The following is a 19,199-nucleotide window of genomic DNA, read 5'->3' on the forward strand; positions in this document are numbered from 1 at the left end:
TGTATTCTGCTTTACAAATCGATGTATAAAATAGATCAACTTCTTAAATATATATAATTCCATTTAGTTAAGTAGTTTGGCGAGCAAGATCTACCTTTAGATCTTAATTGAGATCCTGAGAGTACCAAATTATAATTTAAGAACTAATATGATTTTATCATATGAATGAAATACGGAATTGTTTTGTAATGCAACATCATGGTCTATGGTATATCCAAACTGAATTTATGGGAAATTTAAATAAAATTTTAAATTTTATGAACGTATACATTGTGTAAATGAGCCATTTCAACCAATTTTCAATTTAATAATTTTCTAATTTTAATTTCAATCATTCCTAAATTATAAGTAATCAAAACATGCTCACCACTCACCATAGTGAATTTATTTGCAACATTTTTCAACTCAAGTCCAGAAACTTAGTATGATTTGAAATGAACGAATATTTTTGTTTTTTTAATATCTCTTAATTTTGAAACTAATTCAAATTAAAATACCGGAAATAATTTTAATAATTAAATATATTTTGAACCTCTTTAAATTTTATTATATTTCGTTTACAGACATTAAGTCATATTATTTAATTTACAATTATATAATGACAAATAAATATGTAAAATTTTGTTAAATTTAAAAAATAATTTTTATATTATACAACGTTCTATAATAATTATTTTCAGTACTTATTTTTCATTACAGATGACGCACCATTAAAATTATAAATAACAAACTTTTAACTTAATAGAATGAGGTGGTAACATTTTGGATTTCTCCATCTTTTCAATTTAGAAAGTTAAAAATTTTATAAGTTTTTTGGTGTTTATGTACAAAGATATGTATAGAGGCTTTTGAATTTTTATAAATACCTAAGAAATTCTGTTTACACAGTACAAGGCGGGCAGTTTTAAAATGAAAGCTTTGAAAGTAAATTAAATGAAAACTTGTTTATTTTTATTACCTATGAAAATTTTGGTTTGTGTTCACTCCTGTGGAAATCCACTGAAGATATACATTGAATTTTTTGTTGCTTGAATGATTAAAAATCTGAAGTAAAATCAAAAATCAGGCCAAAAATATTTTCACTTTCAAAACTTTCATTTTAAAAGTAGCCGCCTTGTACATCTTATGCAACAATAGTGTAAAAATAGCCAACTTAATTGAAGGCAATAACTATAATTTAAACAAGAAAATCAGAATTATTTCATTTATTTAAGAAGTTTTGCTATAAAAATTTTATTAAGAAAAATTTAATAACTTTAACGCGTTGGTTTTGAAACGTTATGTTAGTAGTTTGACTTAATTATTAAACAGAATTTCCATTTAATTTATTTAAAAAATTAAATTATTAAACACTGGAGCTACAAAATTCAGTAATTACAACTTATATGTTGTTAATGTTAAATTAATATGAATTTTGTATTCATTCTGTATTATTTCAATTTTGAAGTCAGAAATTGTTCAAATACTTAATTTATTTTTAATGGCATGATACACGCTGTATTTGTATTGAGTACGGAGAAGGAAGAGAAAACTTTCATTTTATTAAGCGGTAAATTTAACTGTGTGTTTCTTTTATTCATTTTTAAAAGTAATTTATGAATCCCTTGTTATACATACTACATTTTTGCGTATATTTAAAATTGACTTTGTATACCCCAAGTAAATTTTTTCTTTATTATTTCAAATAACAGTTATTGTACCATAGTCTTGTAATTGCTGCCAGTTTATGAAAATGAGTACACTTTTATTATTAAATAAAAAAAAAGCCAAGGAAGAATAAACAAGGAAAAAAAACTATGGAAAATTTCTTGTAACACTTTATAAAAAAGTAATTTAAACGGGGAAAAATTATATTTTGCATGTATATAATTGTATTAGGTCCTTATATTTTGCAAAAGGACATGATTCACATTAAACTTTATGAACTTTAATTTTATTTTCTCTCTTTTCCATTTTATTTTTTTGTGTTTTCTTTTTCTATCTTTTTTCCATTATGATAATTTTATGTTCTAATTTTGACATTATGATAATGAATTGCCTCTATACTTACTATACTCATTTATGTATTTGTACAGATATAAAATTAATCATGTGTTTTGATATGAGGTAAGTGTATAAATAACTAGGTAACCATGTAAGGGGCCTTAATTGAATCTTAGTGAGAATTCTGAATAAAGCGCTTTATTTTTGTATACATATAGTATTGTGTAGGTGAAATATGAAAATATTACACACACCCTAATATTTTATTTCTTGTTTTTATGAAAATCAGTTATAAGATTGATCAGAATATAAAATTATTATTCTAAAATTTTAATCTCCTTTATCTTTTAATTAATCTTCAACGAGTTCACAATTTTGGTGTCCTTGTAATTTAATACAAATAACAATAAGTTAAAAAAATAACATTTGTTAACTTTAACTTTTTATTTACTTGCAGTAAATACTTTTTACCTACTTTAAGTATATGTACTAAATTTTGCAGAACCGATAAACAAGAAAGGAGACATATTTAAATTATTCACCCTCTTTCGACACTATAGGCGCCATTCTTTTACAAAACAATTTTCTTCCAAAAAAACCTTCACAGTTCTTTGAACTCTTCCTTGAATTCTTAATAGTTTTGTTTCTAATATATTACTTATGAGTAGATAACGAAAACTCTGTTACATCTATATTCATGCATAGTATATGAACTGATTGTTATAGTATTCCAGAATCCAGATATAGAAACATCGTACGGAAAAAGTTATGAATTAAATTTTTAACGGTTATCAATTATATCAGTTACAAACAAAAAAAAAAAAATCAAAATTAAATTTGAAGTCAAAAGGAAAAAATGTTTTGGAATTCTTACGATTCAGATGTTTGTACATGTTGTGATTATGTATTCTTAAAAAACAGAATAATTTTTGTGAAAGATAAAATTTAAAAGTTAGTATAATTTACATAAAATAAAAAAACACAGAAAAAATGAACCCAAACGCTACAATATAGGAAACATTATTAAAAAGTATGTACATTTCTTGTTCATACAGAAACGCTTCTAATAATTTTTGTATTAGTTCACATTTAATGTACAATACACATTCAATTAAAGAATGGAATAAAGGTGTTTGGAAAATAATGTAAATAAGCACAACGATATTTATGATAAAAAACAAAAAGGCTTTAATGTTTATGGACGATTTTATTTGGAAATTATTTTTGAGAAAATTATGAAAATAGTTTAGAATAAAATTTCGTATTTAGTGCTTTACAAGTAAACTGAACGCGTTATTAAAGAAGCTAACAAAATATTAAAACCCCGAAAACCAATGTAAAAGTAATAACAATAGTAATAATAAAAGGTTCCGGCCTACCCACCCCTCCCAACCCGCACGTGGGGAGTCTTCAATTAATTTTTTATTATTATTATTATTATTACTACTATTTTTTGAATTTGGAAAAAAAACTAAACGCATAAAAAAGCAAGCAAATCTTTTTCTTTAATTTTTTTTTTATCAAAGCCGAAAAACCCATGTAAAAGTAATAATAATAGTAATAATAAAAAGTCCCGGCCTACCCACCCCTCCCAACCCGCACGTGGGGAGTCTTCAATTAATTTTTTATTATTATTATTATTATTACTACTATTTTTTGATTTTGAAAAAACATAAACGCATAAAAAAGCAAGCAAATAATTTTTTTTTTTATTTTTTTGTTTATCAAAGCCGAATGACCCATGTAAAAGTAATAATAATAGTAATAATAAAAAGTCCCGGCCTACCCACCCCTCCCAACCCGCGAGTGGGGAGTCTTCAATTAATTTTTTATTATTATTATTATTATTATTACTACTATTTTTTGATTTTGAAAAAAAAATAAACGCATAAAAAAGCAAGCAAATAATTTTTTTTTAATTTTATTTTTATCAAAGCCGAAAAACCCATGTAAAAGTAATAGTAATAATAATAGTAATAATAAAAAGTCCCGGCCTACCAACCCCTCCCAACCCGCACCTGGGGAGTCTTCAATTAATTTTTTATTATTATTATTATTATTACTACTACTATGTTTTGATTTTGAAAAAAAAATAAACGCGTATAGCAAGCAAATATTTTTTTTTTAATTTTTTTGTTTATCAAAGCCGAATGACCCATGTAAAAGTAATAATAATAGTAATAATAAAAAGTCCCGGCCTATCCACCCCTCCCAACCCGCACGTGGGGAGTCTTCAATTAATTTTTTATTATTATTATTATTACTACTACTATTTTTTGATTTTGAAAAAAAAATAAACGCGTATAGCAAGCAAATATTTTTTTTTTAATTTTTTTGTTTATCAAAGCCGAATGACCCATGTAAAAGTAATAATAATAGTAATAATAAAAAGTCCCGGCCTACCCACCCCTCCCAACCCGCACGTGGGGAGTCTTCAATTAATTTTTTATTATTATTATTATTATTACTACTACTATTTTTTGATTTTGAAAAAAAAATAAACGCGTATAGCAAGCAAATATTTTTTTTTTTATTTTTTTGTTTATCAAAGCCGAATGACCCATGTAAAAGTAATAATAATAGTAATAATAAAAAGTCCCGGCCTACCCACCCCTCCCAACCCGCACGTGGGGAGTCTTCAATTAATTTTTTATTATTATTATTATTATTACTACTACTATTTTTTGATTTTGAAAAAAAAATAAACGCGTATAGCAAGCAAATATTTTTTTTTTAATTTTTTTGTTTATCAAAGCCGAATGACCCATGTAAAAGTAATAATAATAGTAATAATAAAAAGTCCCGGCCTACCCACCCCTCCCAACCCGCACGTGGGGAGTCTTCAATTAATTTTTTATTATTATTATTATTATTACTACTATTTTTTGATTTTGAAAAAAAAATAAACGCGTATAGCAAGCAAATATTTTTTTTTTAATTTTTTTGTTTATCAAAGCCGAATGACCCATGTAAAAGTAATAATAATAGTAATAATAAAAAGTCCCGGCCTACCCACCCCTCCCAACCCGCACGTGGGGAGTCTTCAATTAATTTTTTATTATTATTATTATTATTACTACTATTTTTTGATTTTGAAAAAAAAATAAACGCATAAAAAAGCAAGCAAATAATTTTTTTTTATTTTTTTTTATTAAAACCGAAAAACCCATGTAAAAGTAATAATAATAGTAATAATAAAAATCCCGGCCTACCCACCCCTCCCAACCCGCACGTGGGGAGTCTTCAATTAATTTTTTATTATTATTATTATTATTACTACTATTTTTTGATATTGAAAAAAAATAATCGCATAAAAAAGCAAGCAAATAATTTTTTTTGTAATTTTTTTTTTAAATTAAACGCATAAAAAAGGCAAGCAAATAAATTTTTTGTTATTTTTTTAAATTAAGCGCAATAAAAAAAGCAAGCAACAAGCAAATATTTTTTTTTATTTTGTTTTAATTATAAAAAAACAAAAACGAAACTAGCAATACGAAAGAAAGGCTTCCTAAATAGTCATTTCGAATGGCGGAATAGCGAAGGATAGTCGCTTCGGTTTTAGGTCGTCCAAAGTGATGAGCGCGTTATAAACATCCACGTAAGTAACTTGGTCGGAAGTTATTGCACTATCTTCACTTACTGAAGAATCGCTTTCCGTCAGGTCTGTATTGCTTGCAATGCACGAAAGATCCGGTAGGCTGTTGAATCTGCAACACTTTTTCTTTTCGGAAAAAAAACTAGAACAGCTAACGGACCGGATCTGTTTGAACGGGCAGCTTTCAGGTTGTCCAGTATAGATGCTTGTGTCCAAACCAACTGATTCTATTTGAGAGTAATCAGAACCAGGGATGTGACCCTCCAATTCCACCGGAACAGCTTCATACCCTCTCAAGCTCTTGACACTACTAGAAGGCGACTCTAAGTTCAATACCTTCAAAGCATTCCCCGTGAAATTTCCAATTAGTCCCTCCCCTTTCGCCGAAGCTGTCTCACACCATCTTAAGCTCTCAACGCTGCTTGATGGCAACTGTGAGTTCAGTGTCTTCAAAACATCTCTCGTGAAACTTCCTGCGCTTCCCTCCCCTTCCAAAGAAGCTGTCTCACACCCCTTCCAAATCTTGACGCTGCTTGATGGCAACTGTGAATTCAGTGCCTTCAAAACATCTCTCGTGAAATTTCCTATGCTTCCCTTCCCTTCCGAAGAAGCTGTCTCACACCCCTTCCAAATCTTGACGCTGCTTGAAGGCAACTCTATGTTCAGTGCATTCAAAACATCCCTCGTGAAATTTTCTATACAACCCGGGGTGGGTTCCATCAGACCTGCCTGACACCCTCTTCCTGATGGCGACTGTAAATTCAGTTCTTTCAGAACTTCCCACGTGAAGTTTTCTATTATCGACACCCTTGCACAGCTTGGACTATCCTCACTATCCTCACAATCGGACGGTATTTCTATAGTGAGGTGCGCGATCTTTTCGGTGTTAAAAGTTGAATTTGAACCACTTCTAGTTCCGTTTTCCCTTTCGCGATTTCGTTCAGTGCTGTTGTACCTTCTTCCTATTGAAGATACGCATCGCCGAACGAATTTGAAAAGAAAGATCCCACCGGATACTGTTAATAAACTCATTACGAATGCGGATAGAGATGAAATGATAGAATGTGATTTCATGTTGAAACTTTAAAAAAAAATAATTTGTGTATAACAATATTTGAAAAAAAATAAAAATTTAAACTTTAAAATTTTTTATTTTCTTTTTATTCCAAATTATATTGAAAACATTATTGAATTTTCTCAATATAATATGGGAAATAATTTTCTTATTGTACACACATATACATATGTACATATTCTATAAATTATTTCACAATTATTTTGAAAATTGTGAAAAAGAAATTAAATATGTACGTACATATGTATACATATTGTGTATGTGAATACATAGTATGCTTTTAAAAAATAAAAATTTCAAGTGAAAATTAAAATTTTGTCATTTCATTTTTTACAAAATTTTAATTTCAATAGATAATTTTTATTTTCCTATTTTTTCATTTTATATTGAAATTTTAATTTATTTCAATATAACACGAAAATTAACTGTTTTTCTTACAATTTCCAACGATTCTTGCTGAAAATTATAAGAAAAACAATTGTTTAATTCTAATTTTAAAAAATTGTTAAGTTTGCAAAATGCAAATTTAACTTTTTTTTTTTAATTTCAATTTTCAAATGCATGCATTCAATAATTCAATATTTTTTATAAAATTATTAAACACATGCATTTTAAAATATTTTTAATGTATAAATTAAAACAATTTAATAAATGATTTGAAAAAATAAAACGATAAAAAATTTTGTGCATTTACCCTTCTATAATCCTCCTCAGAATGAGAAAAATTAAATTTTCAACTCGTATTTATACAATTTTAGCTCCAAAAAATATTTCAAAATGCTATGTGATTAAAAAATTTTGACTTTGAAATTTTTTTTTTGATGTTCAACAAAAATATTTCAAATCATTTTTGTTTAGAAAATTAATGAAATTTAAAATGTTTTCAATACAATAAGAAATTTTGGAAATTACTAAAGGATTATAAATTGAGATTGAAAAAAAAATTTAAAGAAATTTAAAAGAAGAAAAAGACATTAAAAATAAATATTATAAACAAAGATAAGCAGTGGAACTATTGCAGAAGCTACAAAATTTCTACGTCAATTAAAAAGTAAGAAAATACAAGAACCTGAAAAGAAGAATTTATTTTTCATCATTTCAATTGAGAAATAATTTAATTTTTCGAAAGGAAGTTTAATTATACAAGGAAAACAAGAAGATCATCATCTATCGATAAAAGTAATATTCTTTAATATCATTTTAACAATTTCAGTTTAACAATCATCGTTTATTTCAGGAATGCTATAAGTTTATTCATGGAATCTAAATGAAACTATCTTTTATTGCTTTATTTTTTTTTGCCATATTTTAGCAATTACAATAATACAGCAAAAAACAATATTTTTATCAGCCATTTTTAAATTTAATTTTCCAAATCAAAATTTCCAAGCCTTCAATTGTCTGAAAATGTTTACAAATATGATGGATTTTTAATATTAGAAAACTAAATATGTTAGAAAACTAAATATATATTTATTGCTGATTCATATTATTTAGACGGTTCTTATATGCTATTAATTGTTAAGTTTCATTAAGGGGTTTAAATGTCATATATATATAGGTTGTTTTAGCTAAATATTTTCCATTATTATTCCATTACATTTTAGCCGTACAATGTTCAATTTAGCCGTATATTTAAATATTCCCTTATAATAAAAAAATAAATATGGTTCTAGATTTAATACTATAAAATCAAATCTGATTTATTTAAAATTATTGTTCAAGTTTAAATGTTGATATGAACTTTATGTAATGCGTTAGTTTAACAAATCTGATCAACATTAATAGGAAAATAATTCTAACTAGAAAATATTAAAACTTATGAGCTACTTTTTTAGCACTTTTCTAAAAAAAAGAATTTAAAAATTAGTTTCCCTGTACCCGTCTTCAAACCCGTTTAAGATAGACAGCTGGAATTTCACATATAAATAGATCTTTACTGGAAACTAATCTCTAAAAATGCATTTTTTTTTGTTTATTCATTGTAAAAAAATCACAAATATAAAATGACAAAATAGAGACAGCTATATATTATAAATTATAGCTTGCCTAATTATAAAATCATATACTTCTAATTTTATTATTTTTTATTTGTTGAGTTTGTAATTTTGGTAATCAAGTTTTTTTACAAGTTTAAAAGCATTTTTAAATTTTATAATGAATAAACAAGAAAAACTCTTTACTTAACCTCTAACATTTTTATTTTAATCCTTAAATTAATTAATTAGGAATTTAATTCAATTTTTCAATAAGTATAACTTTTTAGTAAGGAATTATATTACGTTACTCCGAAAAGTATGCAAAATTGTATTGATAGCAAATTATGTATTTTAATAACATTGTTTAAACATAAGTTCTTGGCTTATATGCTATTTTATAAACTATGATTATGATTTCCTACATTTTTACAAATTTACGAATATATGTATATATATATAAGATATATTGTACATATATATGTATATATATATAAGATATATTGTGATATATATATAAGATATATTGTAAATTAAAAAATCAAATGCCTCAACTGGTTTATTTTGAAAGTTTTATTTTGAACTCATTATTTCCCGTTGTTTGATGTAGAGTTAAACCTATAAATATTGTAGTTATCCTTTTCAGAAGAATTTCAACATTTTACAAAATAAATATAGTAATTACGATATTATTAAAATTATACATAATATAAATAATTGTGAATAATTGTGCAATAAAAAATGTACATAAAATGGAATGACATAACTTTCTCAATAAATTTACGGAAAATCGGTATTAGAATATTCTGGACTATTAAAAATTCGAAAACCAGAAAAAAGAAAAAAAATTACTAAGGACGTATGCAAAAGTAATGACAATAGTAATAGTAATAATTTGCGGCGTATCCACCCCTCTCAGCCTGCACGTGAGGAGTCGTCAATTAATTTTTTATTATTATTATTACTACTATTTTTTTTGATTTTGAAAAAAAATAAACACATAAAAAAGCAAGCAAATAATTTTTTTTTAATTTTTTTTTATTAAAACCGAAAAACCCATGTAAAAGTAATAATAATAGTAATAATAAAAAGTCCCGGCCTACCCACCCCTCCCAACCCGCACGTGGGGAGTCTTCAATTAATTTTTTATTATTATTATTATTATTACTACTATTTTTTGATTTTGAAAAAAAAATAAACGCATAAAAAAGCAAGCAAACAATTTTTTTTTAATTTTTTTTTTTATTAAAACCGAAAAACCCATGTAAAAGTAATAATAATAGTAATAATAAAAATCCCGGCCTACCCACCCCTCCCAACCCGCACGTGGGGAGTCTTCAATTAATTTTTTATTATTATTATTATTATTACTACTATTTTTTGATTTTGAAAAAAAAAATAAACGCATAAAAAAGCAAGCAAACAATTTTTTTTTAATTTTATTTTTATTAAAACCGAAAAACCCATGTAAAAGTAATAATAATAGTAATAATAAAAAGTCCCGGCCTACCCACCCCTCCCAACCCGCACGTGGGGAGTCTTCAATTAATTTTTTATTATTATTATTATTATTACTACTATTTTTTGATTTTGAAAAAAAAAATAAACGCATAAAAAAGCAAGCAAACAATTTTTTTTTAATTTTTTTTTTTATTAAAACCGAAAAACCCATGTAAAAGTAATAATAATAGTAATAATAAAAATCCCGGCCTACCCACCCCTCCCAACCCGCACGTGGGGAGTCTTCAATTAATTTTTTATTATTATTATTATTATTACTACTATTTTTTGATATTGAAAAAAAATAATCGCATAAAAAAGCAAGCAAATAATTTTTTTTGTAATTTTTTTTTATTAAAACCGAAAAACCCATGTAAAAGTAATAATAATAGTAATAATAAAAAGTCCCGGCCTAGCCACCCCTCCCAACCCGCACGTGGGGAGTCTTCAATTAATTTTTTATTATTATTATTATTACTACTATTTTTTGATTTTGAAAAAAAAAATAAACGCATAAAAAAGCAAGCAAACAATTTTTCTTTAATTTTTTTTTTTATTAAAACCGAAAAACCCATGTAAAAGTAATAATAATAGTAATAATAAAAAGTCCCGGCCTACCCACCCCTCCCAACCCGCACGTGGGGAGTCTTCAATTAATTTTTTATTATTATTATTATTATTACTACTATTTTTTGATTTTGAAAAAAAAAATAAACGCATAAAAAAGCAAGCAAACAATTTTTTTTTAATTTTTTTTTTATTAAAACCGAAAAACCCATGTAAAAGTAATAATAATAGTAATAATAAAAAGTCCCGGCCTACCCACCCCTCCCAACCCGCACGTGGGGAGTCTTCAATTAATTTTTTATTATTATTATTATTACTACTATTTTTTGATATTGAAAAAAAAAAATCGCATAAAAAAGCAAGCAAATAATTTTTTTTGTAATTTTTTTTTATTAAAACCGAAAAACCCATGTAAAAGTAATAATAATAGTAATAATAAAAAGTCCCGGCCTAGCCACCCCTCCCAACCCGCACGTGGGGAGTCTTCAATTAATTTTTTATTATTATTATTATTACTACTATTTTTTGATTTTGAAAAAAAAAATAAACGCATAAAAAAGCAAGCAAACAATTTTTCTTTAATTTTTTTTTTATTAAAACCGAAAAACCCATGTAAAAGTAATAATAATAGTAATAATAAAAAGTCCCGGCCTACCCACCCCTCCCAACCCGCACGTGGGGAGTCTTCAATTAATTTTTTATTATTATTATTATTATTACTACTATTTTTTGATTTTGAAAAAAAAAATAAACGCATAAAAAAGCAAGCAAACAATTTTTTTTTAATTTTTTTTTTATTAAAACCGAAAAACCCATGTAAAAGTAATAATAATAGTAATAATAAAAAGTCCCGGCCTACCCACCCCTCCCAACCCGCACGTGGGGAGTCTTCAATTAATTTTTTATTATTATTATTATTATTACTACTATTTTTTGATATTGAAAAAAAATAATCGCATAAAAAAGCAAACAAATAATTTTTTTTGTAATTTTTTTTTTATTAAAACCGAAAAACCCATGTAAAAGTAATAATAATAGTAATAATAAAAAGTCCCGGCCTACCCACCCCTCCCAACCCGCACGTGGGGAGTCTTCAATTAATTTTTTATTATTATTATTATTATTACTACTATTTTTTGATTTTGAAAAAAAAAATAAACGCATAAAAAAGCAAGCAAACAATTTTTTTTTAATTTTTTTTTTATTAAAACCGAAAAACCCATGTAAAAGTAATAATAATAGTAATAATAAAAAGTCCCGGCCTACCCACCCCTCCCAACCCGCACGTGGGGAGTCTTCAATTAATTTTTTATTATTATTATTATTATTACTACTATTTTTTGATTTTGAAAAAAAAAATAAACGCATGAAAAAGCAAGCAAACAATTTTTTTTTAATTTTTTTTTTTATTAAAACCGAAAAACCCATGTAAAAGTAATAATAATAGTAATAATAAAAAGTCCCGGCCTAGCCTCCCCTCCCAACCCGCACGTGGGGAGTCTTCAATTAATTTTTTATTATTATTATTATTATTACTACTATTTTTTGATATTGAAAAAAAATAATCGCATAAAAAAGCAAACAAATAATTTTTTTTGTAATTTTTTTTTTAAATTAGACGCATAAAAAAGGCAAGCAAATAAATTTTTTGTTATTTTTTTAAATTAAGCGCAATAAAAAAAGCAAGCAACAAGCAAATATTTTTTTTTTATTTTGTTTTAATTATAAAAAAACAAAAACGAAACTAGCAATACGAAAGAAAGGCTTCCTAAATAGTCATTTCGAATGGCGGTATAGCGAAGGATAGTCGCTTCGGTTTTAGGTCGTCCAAAGTGATGAGCGCGTTATAAACATCCACGTAAGTAACTTGGTCGGAAGTTATTGCACTATCTTCACTTACTGAAGAATCGCTTTCCGTCAGGTCTGTATTGCTTGCAATGCACGAAAGATCCGGTAGGCTGTTGAATCTGCAACACTTTTTCTTTTCGGAAAAAAAACTAGAACAGCTAACGGACCGGATCTGTTTGAACGGGCAGCTTTCAGGTTGTCCAGTATAGATGCTTGTGTCCAAACCAACTGATTCTATTTGAGAGTAATCAGAACCAGGGATGTGACCCTCCAATTCCACCGGAACAGCTTCATACCCTCTCAAGCTCTTGACACTACTAGAAGGCGACTCTAAGTTCAATACCTTCAAAGCATTCCCCGTGAAATTTCCAATTAGTCCCTCCCCTTTCGCCGAAGCTGTCTCACACCATCTTAAGCTCTCAACGCTGCTTGATGGCAACTGTGAGTTCAGTGTCTTCAAAACATCTCTCGTGAAACTTCCTGCGCTTCCCTCCCCTTCCAAAGAAGCTGTCTCACACCCCTTCCAAATCTTGACGCTGCTTGATGGCAACTGTGAATTCAGTGCCTTCAAAACATCTCTCGTGAAATTTCCTATGCTTCCCTTCCCTTCCGAAGAAGCTGTCTCACACCCTCTTGAACTCTCGATGCTGCATGAAGGCAACTCTATGTTCAGTGCATTCAAAACATCCCTCGTGAAATTTTCTATACAACCCGGGGTGGGTTCCATCAGACCTGCCTGACACCCTCTTCCTGATGGCGACTGTAAATTCAGTTCTTTCAGAACTTCCCACGTGAAGTTTTCTATTATCGACACCCTTGCACAGCTTGGACTATCCTCACTATCCTCACAATCGGACGGTATTTCTATAGTGAGGTGCGCGATCTTTTCGGTGTTAAAAGTTGAATTTGAACCACTTCTAGTTCCGTTTTCCCTTTCGCGATTTCGTTCAGTGCTGTTGTACCTTCTTCCTATTGAAGATACGCATCGCCGAACGAATTTGAAAAGAAAGATCCCACCGGATACTGTTAATAAACTCATTACGAATGCGGATAGAGATGAAATGATAGAATGTGATTTCATGTTGAAACTTTAAAAAAAAATAATTTGTGTATAACAATATTTGAAAAAAAATAAAAATTTAAACTTTAAAATTTTTTATTTTCTTTTTATTCCAAATTATATTGAAAACATTATTGAATTTTCTCAATATAATATGGGAAATAATTTTCTTATTGTACACACATATACATATGTACATATTCTATAAATTATTTCACAATTATTTTGAAAATTGTGAAAAAGAAATTAAATATGTACGTACATATGTATACATATTGTGTATGTGAATACATAGTATGCTTTTAAAAAATAAAAATTTCAAGTGAAAATTAAAATTTTGTCATTTCATTTTTTACAAAATTTTAATTTCAATAGATAATTTTTATTTTCCTATTTTTTCATTTTATATTGAAATTTTAATTTATTTCAATATAACACGAAAATTAACTGTTTTTCTTACAATTTCCAACGATTCTTGCTGAAAATTATAAGAAAAACAATTGTTTAATTCTAATTTTAAAAAATTGTTAAGTTTGCAAAATGCAAATTTAACTTTTTTTTTTTAATTTCAATTTTCAAATGCATGCATTCAATAATTCAATATTTTTTATAAAATTATTAAACACATGCATTTTAAAATATTTTTAATGTATAAATTAAAACAATTTAATAAATTATTTGAAAAAATAAAACGATAAAAAATTTTGTGCATTTACCCTTCTATAATCCTCCTCAGAATGAGAAAAATTAAATTTTCAACTCGTATTTATACAATTTTAGCTCCAAAAAATATTTCAAAATGCTATGTGATTAAAAAATTTTGACTTTGAAATTTTTTTTTTGATGTTCAACAAAAATATTTCAAATCATTTTTGTTTAGAAAATTAATGAAATTTAAAATGTTTTCAATACAATAAGAAATTTTGGAAATTACTAAAGGATTATAAATTGAGATTGAAAAAAAAATTTAAAGAAATTTAAAAGAAGAAAAAGACATTAAAAATAAATATTATAAACAAAGATAAGCAGTGGAACTATTGCAGAAGCTACAAAATTTCTACGTCAATTAAAAAGTAAGAAAATACAAGAACCTGAAAAGAAGAATTTATTTTTCATCATTTCAATTGAGAAATAATTTAATTTTTCGAAAGGAAGTTTAATTATACAAGGAAAACAAGAAGATCATCATCTATCGATAAAAGTAATATTCTTTAATATCATTTTAACAATTTCAGTTTAACAATCATCGTTTATTTCAGGAATGCTATAAGTTTATTCATGGAATCTAAATGAAACTATCTTTTATTGCTTTATTTTTTTTTGCCATATTTTAGCAATTACAATAATACAGCAAAAAACAATATTTTTATCAGCCATTTTTAAATTTAATTTTCCAAATCAAAATTTCCAAGCCTTCAATTGTCTGAAAATGTTTACAAATATGATGGATTTTTAATATTAGAAAACTAAATATGTTAGAAAACTAAATATATATTTATTGCTGATTCATATTATTTAGACGGTTCTTATATGCTATTAATTGTTAAGTTTCATTAAGGGGTTTAAATGTCATATATATATAGGTTGTTTTAGCTAAATATTTTCCATTATTATTCCATTACATTTTAGCCGTACAATGTTCAATTTAGCCGTATATTTAAATATTCCCTTATAATAAAAAAATAAATATGGTTCTAGATTTAATACTATAAAATCAAATCTGATTTATTTAAAATTATTGTTCAAGTTTAAATGTTGATATGAACTCATATTTATGTAATGCGTTAGTTTAACAAATCTGATCAACATTAATAGGAAAATAATTCTAACTAGAAAATATTAAAACTTATGAGCTACTTTTTTAGCACTTTTCTAAAAAAAAGAATTTAAAAATTAGTTTCCCTGTACCCGTCTTCAAACCCGTTTAAGATAGACAGCTGGAATTTCACATATAAATAGATCTTTACTGGAAACTAATCTCTAAAAATGCATTTTTTTTTGTTTATTCATTGTAAAAAAATCACAAATATAAAATGACAAAATAGAGACAGCTATATATTATAAATTATAGCTTGCCTAATTATAAAATCATATACTTCTAATTTTATTATTTTTTATTTGTTGAGTTTGTAATTTTGGTAATCAAGTTTTTTTACAAGTTTAAAAGCATTTTTAAATTTTATAATGAATAAACAAGAAAAACTCTTTACTTAACCTCTAACATTTTTATTTTAATCCTTAAATTAATTAATTAGGAATTTAATTCAATTTTTCAATAAGTATAACTTTTTAGTAAGGAATTATATTACGTTACTCCGAAAAGTATGCAAAATTGTATTTGTACAAATTGATAGCAAATTATGTATTTTAATAACATTGTTTAAACATAAGTTCTTGGCTTATATGCTATTTTATAAACTATGATTATGATTTCCTACATTTTTACAAATTTACGAATATATGTATATATATATAAGATATATTGTACATATATATGTATATATATATAAGATATATTGTGATATATATATAAGATATATTGTAAATTAAAAAATCAAATGCCTCAACTGGTTTATTTTGAAAGTTTTATTTTGAACTCATTATTTCCCGTTGTTTGATGTAGAGTTAAACCTATAAATATTGTAGTTATCCTTTTCAGAAGAATTTCAACATTTTACAAAATAAATATAGTAATTACGATATTATTAAAATTATACATAATATAAATAATTGTGAATAATTGTGCAATAAAAAATGTACATAAAATGGAATGACATAACTTTCTCAATAAATTTACGGAAAATCGGTATTAGAATATTCTGGACTATTAAAAATTCGAAAACCAGAAAAAAGAAAAAAAATTACTAAGGACGTATGCAAAAGTAATGACAATAGTAATAGTAATAATTTGCGGCGTATCCACCCCTCTCAGCCTGCACGTGAGGAGTCGTCAATTAATTTTTTATTATTATTATTACTACTATTTTTTTTGATTTTGAAAAAAAATAAACACATAAAAAAGCAAGCAAATAATTTTTTTTTAATTTTTTTTTATTAAAACCGAAAAACCCATGTAAAAGTAATAATAATAGTAATAATAAAAATCCCGGCCTACCCACCCCTACCAACCCACACGTGGGGAGTCTTCAATTAATTTTTTATTATTGTTATTATTATTACTACTATTTTTTGATTTTGAAAAAAAAAATAAACGCATAAAAAAGCAAGCAAACAATTTTTTTTTAATTTTTTTTTTATTAAAACCGAAAAACCCATGTAAAAGTAATAATAATAGTAATAATAAAAAGTCCCGGCCTACCCACCCCTCCCAACCCGCACGTGGGGAGTCTTCAATTAATTTTTTATTATTATTATTATTATTACTACTATTTTTTGATTTTGAAAAAAAAAATAAACGCATAAAAAAGCAAGCAAACAATTTTTTTTTAATTTTTTTTTTTATTAAAACCGAAAAATCCATGTAAAAGTAATAATAATAGTAATAATAAAAATCCCGGCCTACCCACCCCTCCCAACCCGCACGTGGGGAGTCTTCAATTAATTTTTTATTATTATTATTATTACTACTATTTTTTGATATTGAAAAAAAATAATCGCATAAAAAAGCAAGCAAATAATTTTTTTTGTAATTTTTTTTTATTAAAACCGAAAAACCCATGTAAAAGTAATAATAATAGTAATAATAAAAAGTCCCGGCCTAGCCACCCCTCCCAACCCGCACGTGGGGAGTCTTCAATTAATTTTTTATTATTATTATTATTACTACTATTTTTTGATATTGAAAAAAAATAATCGCATAAAAAAGCAAGCAAATAATTTTTTTTGTAATTTTTTTTTATTAAAACCGAAAAACCCATGTAAAAGTAATAATAATAGTAATAATAAAAAGTCCCGGCCTACCCACCCCTCCCAACCCGCACGTGGGGAGTCTTCAATTAATTTTTTATTATTATTATTATTACTACTATTTTTTGATTTTGAAAAAAAAAATAAACGCATAAAAAAGCAAGCAAACAATTTTTTTTTAATTTTATTTTTATTAAAACCGAAAAACCCATGTAAAAGTAATAATAATAGTAATAATAAAAAGTCCCGGCCTACCCACCCCTCCCAACCCGCACGTGGGGAGTCTTCAATTAATTTTTTATTATTATTATTATTACTACTATTTTTTGATATTGAAAAAAAATAATCGCATAAAAAAGCAAGCAAATAATTTTTTTTGTAATTTTTTTTTATTAAAACCGAAAAACCCATGTAAAAGTAATAATAATAGTAATAATAAAAAGTCCCGGCCTAGCCACCCCTCCCAACCCGCACGTGGGGAGTCTTCAATTAATTTTTTATTATTATTATTATTACTACTATTTTTTGATTTTGAAAAAAAAAATAAACGCATAAAAAAGCAAGCAAACAATTTTTCTTTAATTTTTTTTTTTATTAAAACCGAAAAACCCATGTAAAAGTAATAATAATAGTAATAATAAAAAGTCCCGGCCTACCCACCCCTCCCAACCCGCACGTGGGGAGTCTTCAATTAATTTTTTATTATTATTATTATTATTACTACTATTTTTTGATTTTGAAAAAAAAAATAAACGCATAAAAAAGCAAGCAAACAATTTTTTTTTAATTTTTTTTTTATTAAAACCGAAAAACCCATGTAAAAGTAATAATAATAGTAATAATAAAAAGTCCCGGCCTACCCACCCCTCCCAACCCGCACGTGGGGAGTCTTCAATTAATTTTTTATTATTATTATTATTATTACTACTATTTTTTGATTTTGAAAAAAAAAATAAACGCATAAAAAAGCAAGCAAACAATTTTTTTGTAATTTTTTTTTATTAAAACCGAAAAACCCATGTAAAAGTAATAATAATAGTAATAATAAAAAGTCCCGGCCTACCCACCCCTCCCAACCCGCACGTGGGGAGTCTTCAATTAATTTTTTATTATTATTATTATTACTACTATTTTTTGATTTTGAAAAAAAAAATAAACGCATAAAAAAGCAAGCAAACAATTTTTTTTTAATTTTATTTTTATTAAAACCGAAAAACCCATGTAAAAGTAATAATAATAGTAATAATAAAAAGTCCCGGCCTACCCACCCCTCCCAACCCGCACGTGGGGAGTCTTCAATTAATTTTTTATTATTATTATTATTACTACTATTTTTTGATATTGAAAAAAAAAATAAACGCATAAAAAAGCAAGCAAACAATTTTTCTTTAATTTTTTTTTTTATTAAAACCGAAAAACCCATGTAAAAGTAATAATAATAGTAATAATAAAAAGTCCCGGCCTACCCACCCCTCCCAACCCGCACGTGGGGAGTCTTCAATTAATTTTTTATTATTATTATTATTATTACTACTATTTTTTGATATTGAAAAAAAATAATCGCATAAAAAAGCAAACAAATAATTTTTTTTGTAATTTTTTTTTTAAATTAGACGCATAAAAAAGGCAAGCAAATAAATTTTTTGTTATTTTTTTAAATTAAGCGCAATAAAAAAAGCAAGCAACAAGCAAATATTTTTTTTTATTTTGTTTTAATCATAAAAAAAC

Source organism: Condylostylus longicornis, unplaced genomic scaffold (assembly GCF_029603195.1).
Source record: "Condylostylus longicornis isolate FDR11 unplaced genomic scaffold, ASM2960319v2 ptg000048l, whole genome shotgun sequence".
NCBI lineage: Eukaryota > Metazoa > Arthropoda > Insecta > Diptera > Dolichopodidae > Condylostylus > Condylostylus longicornis.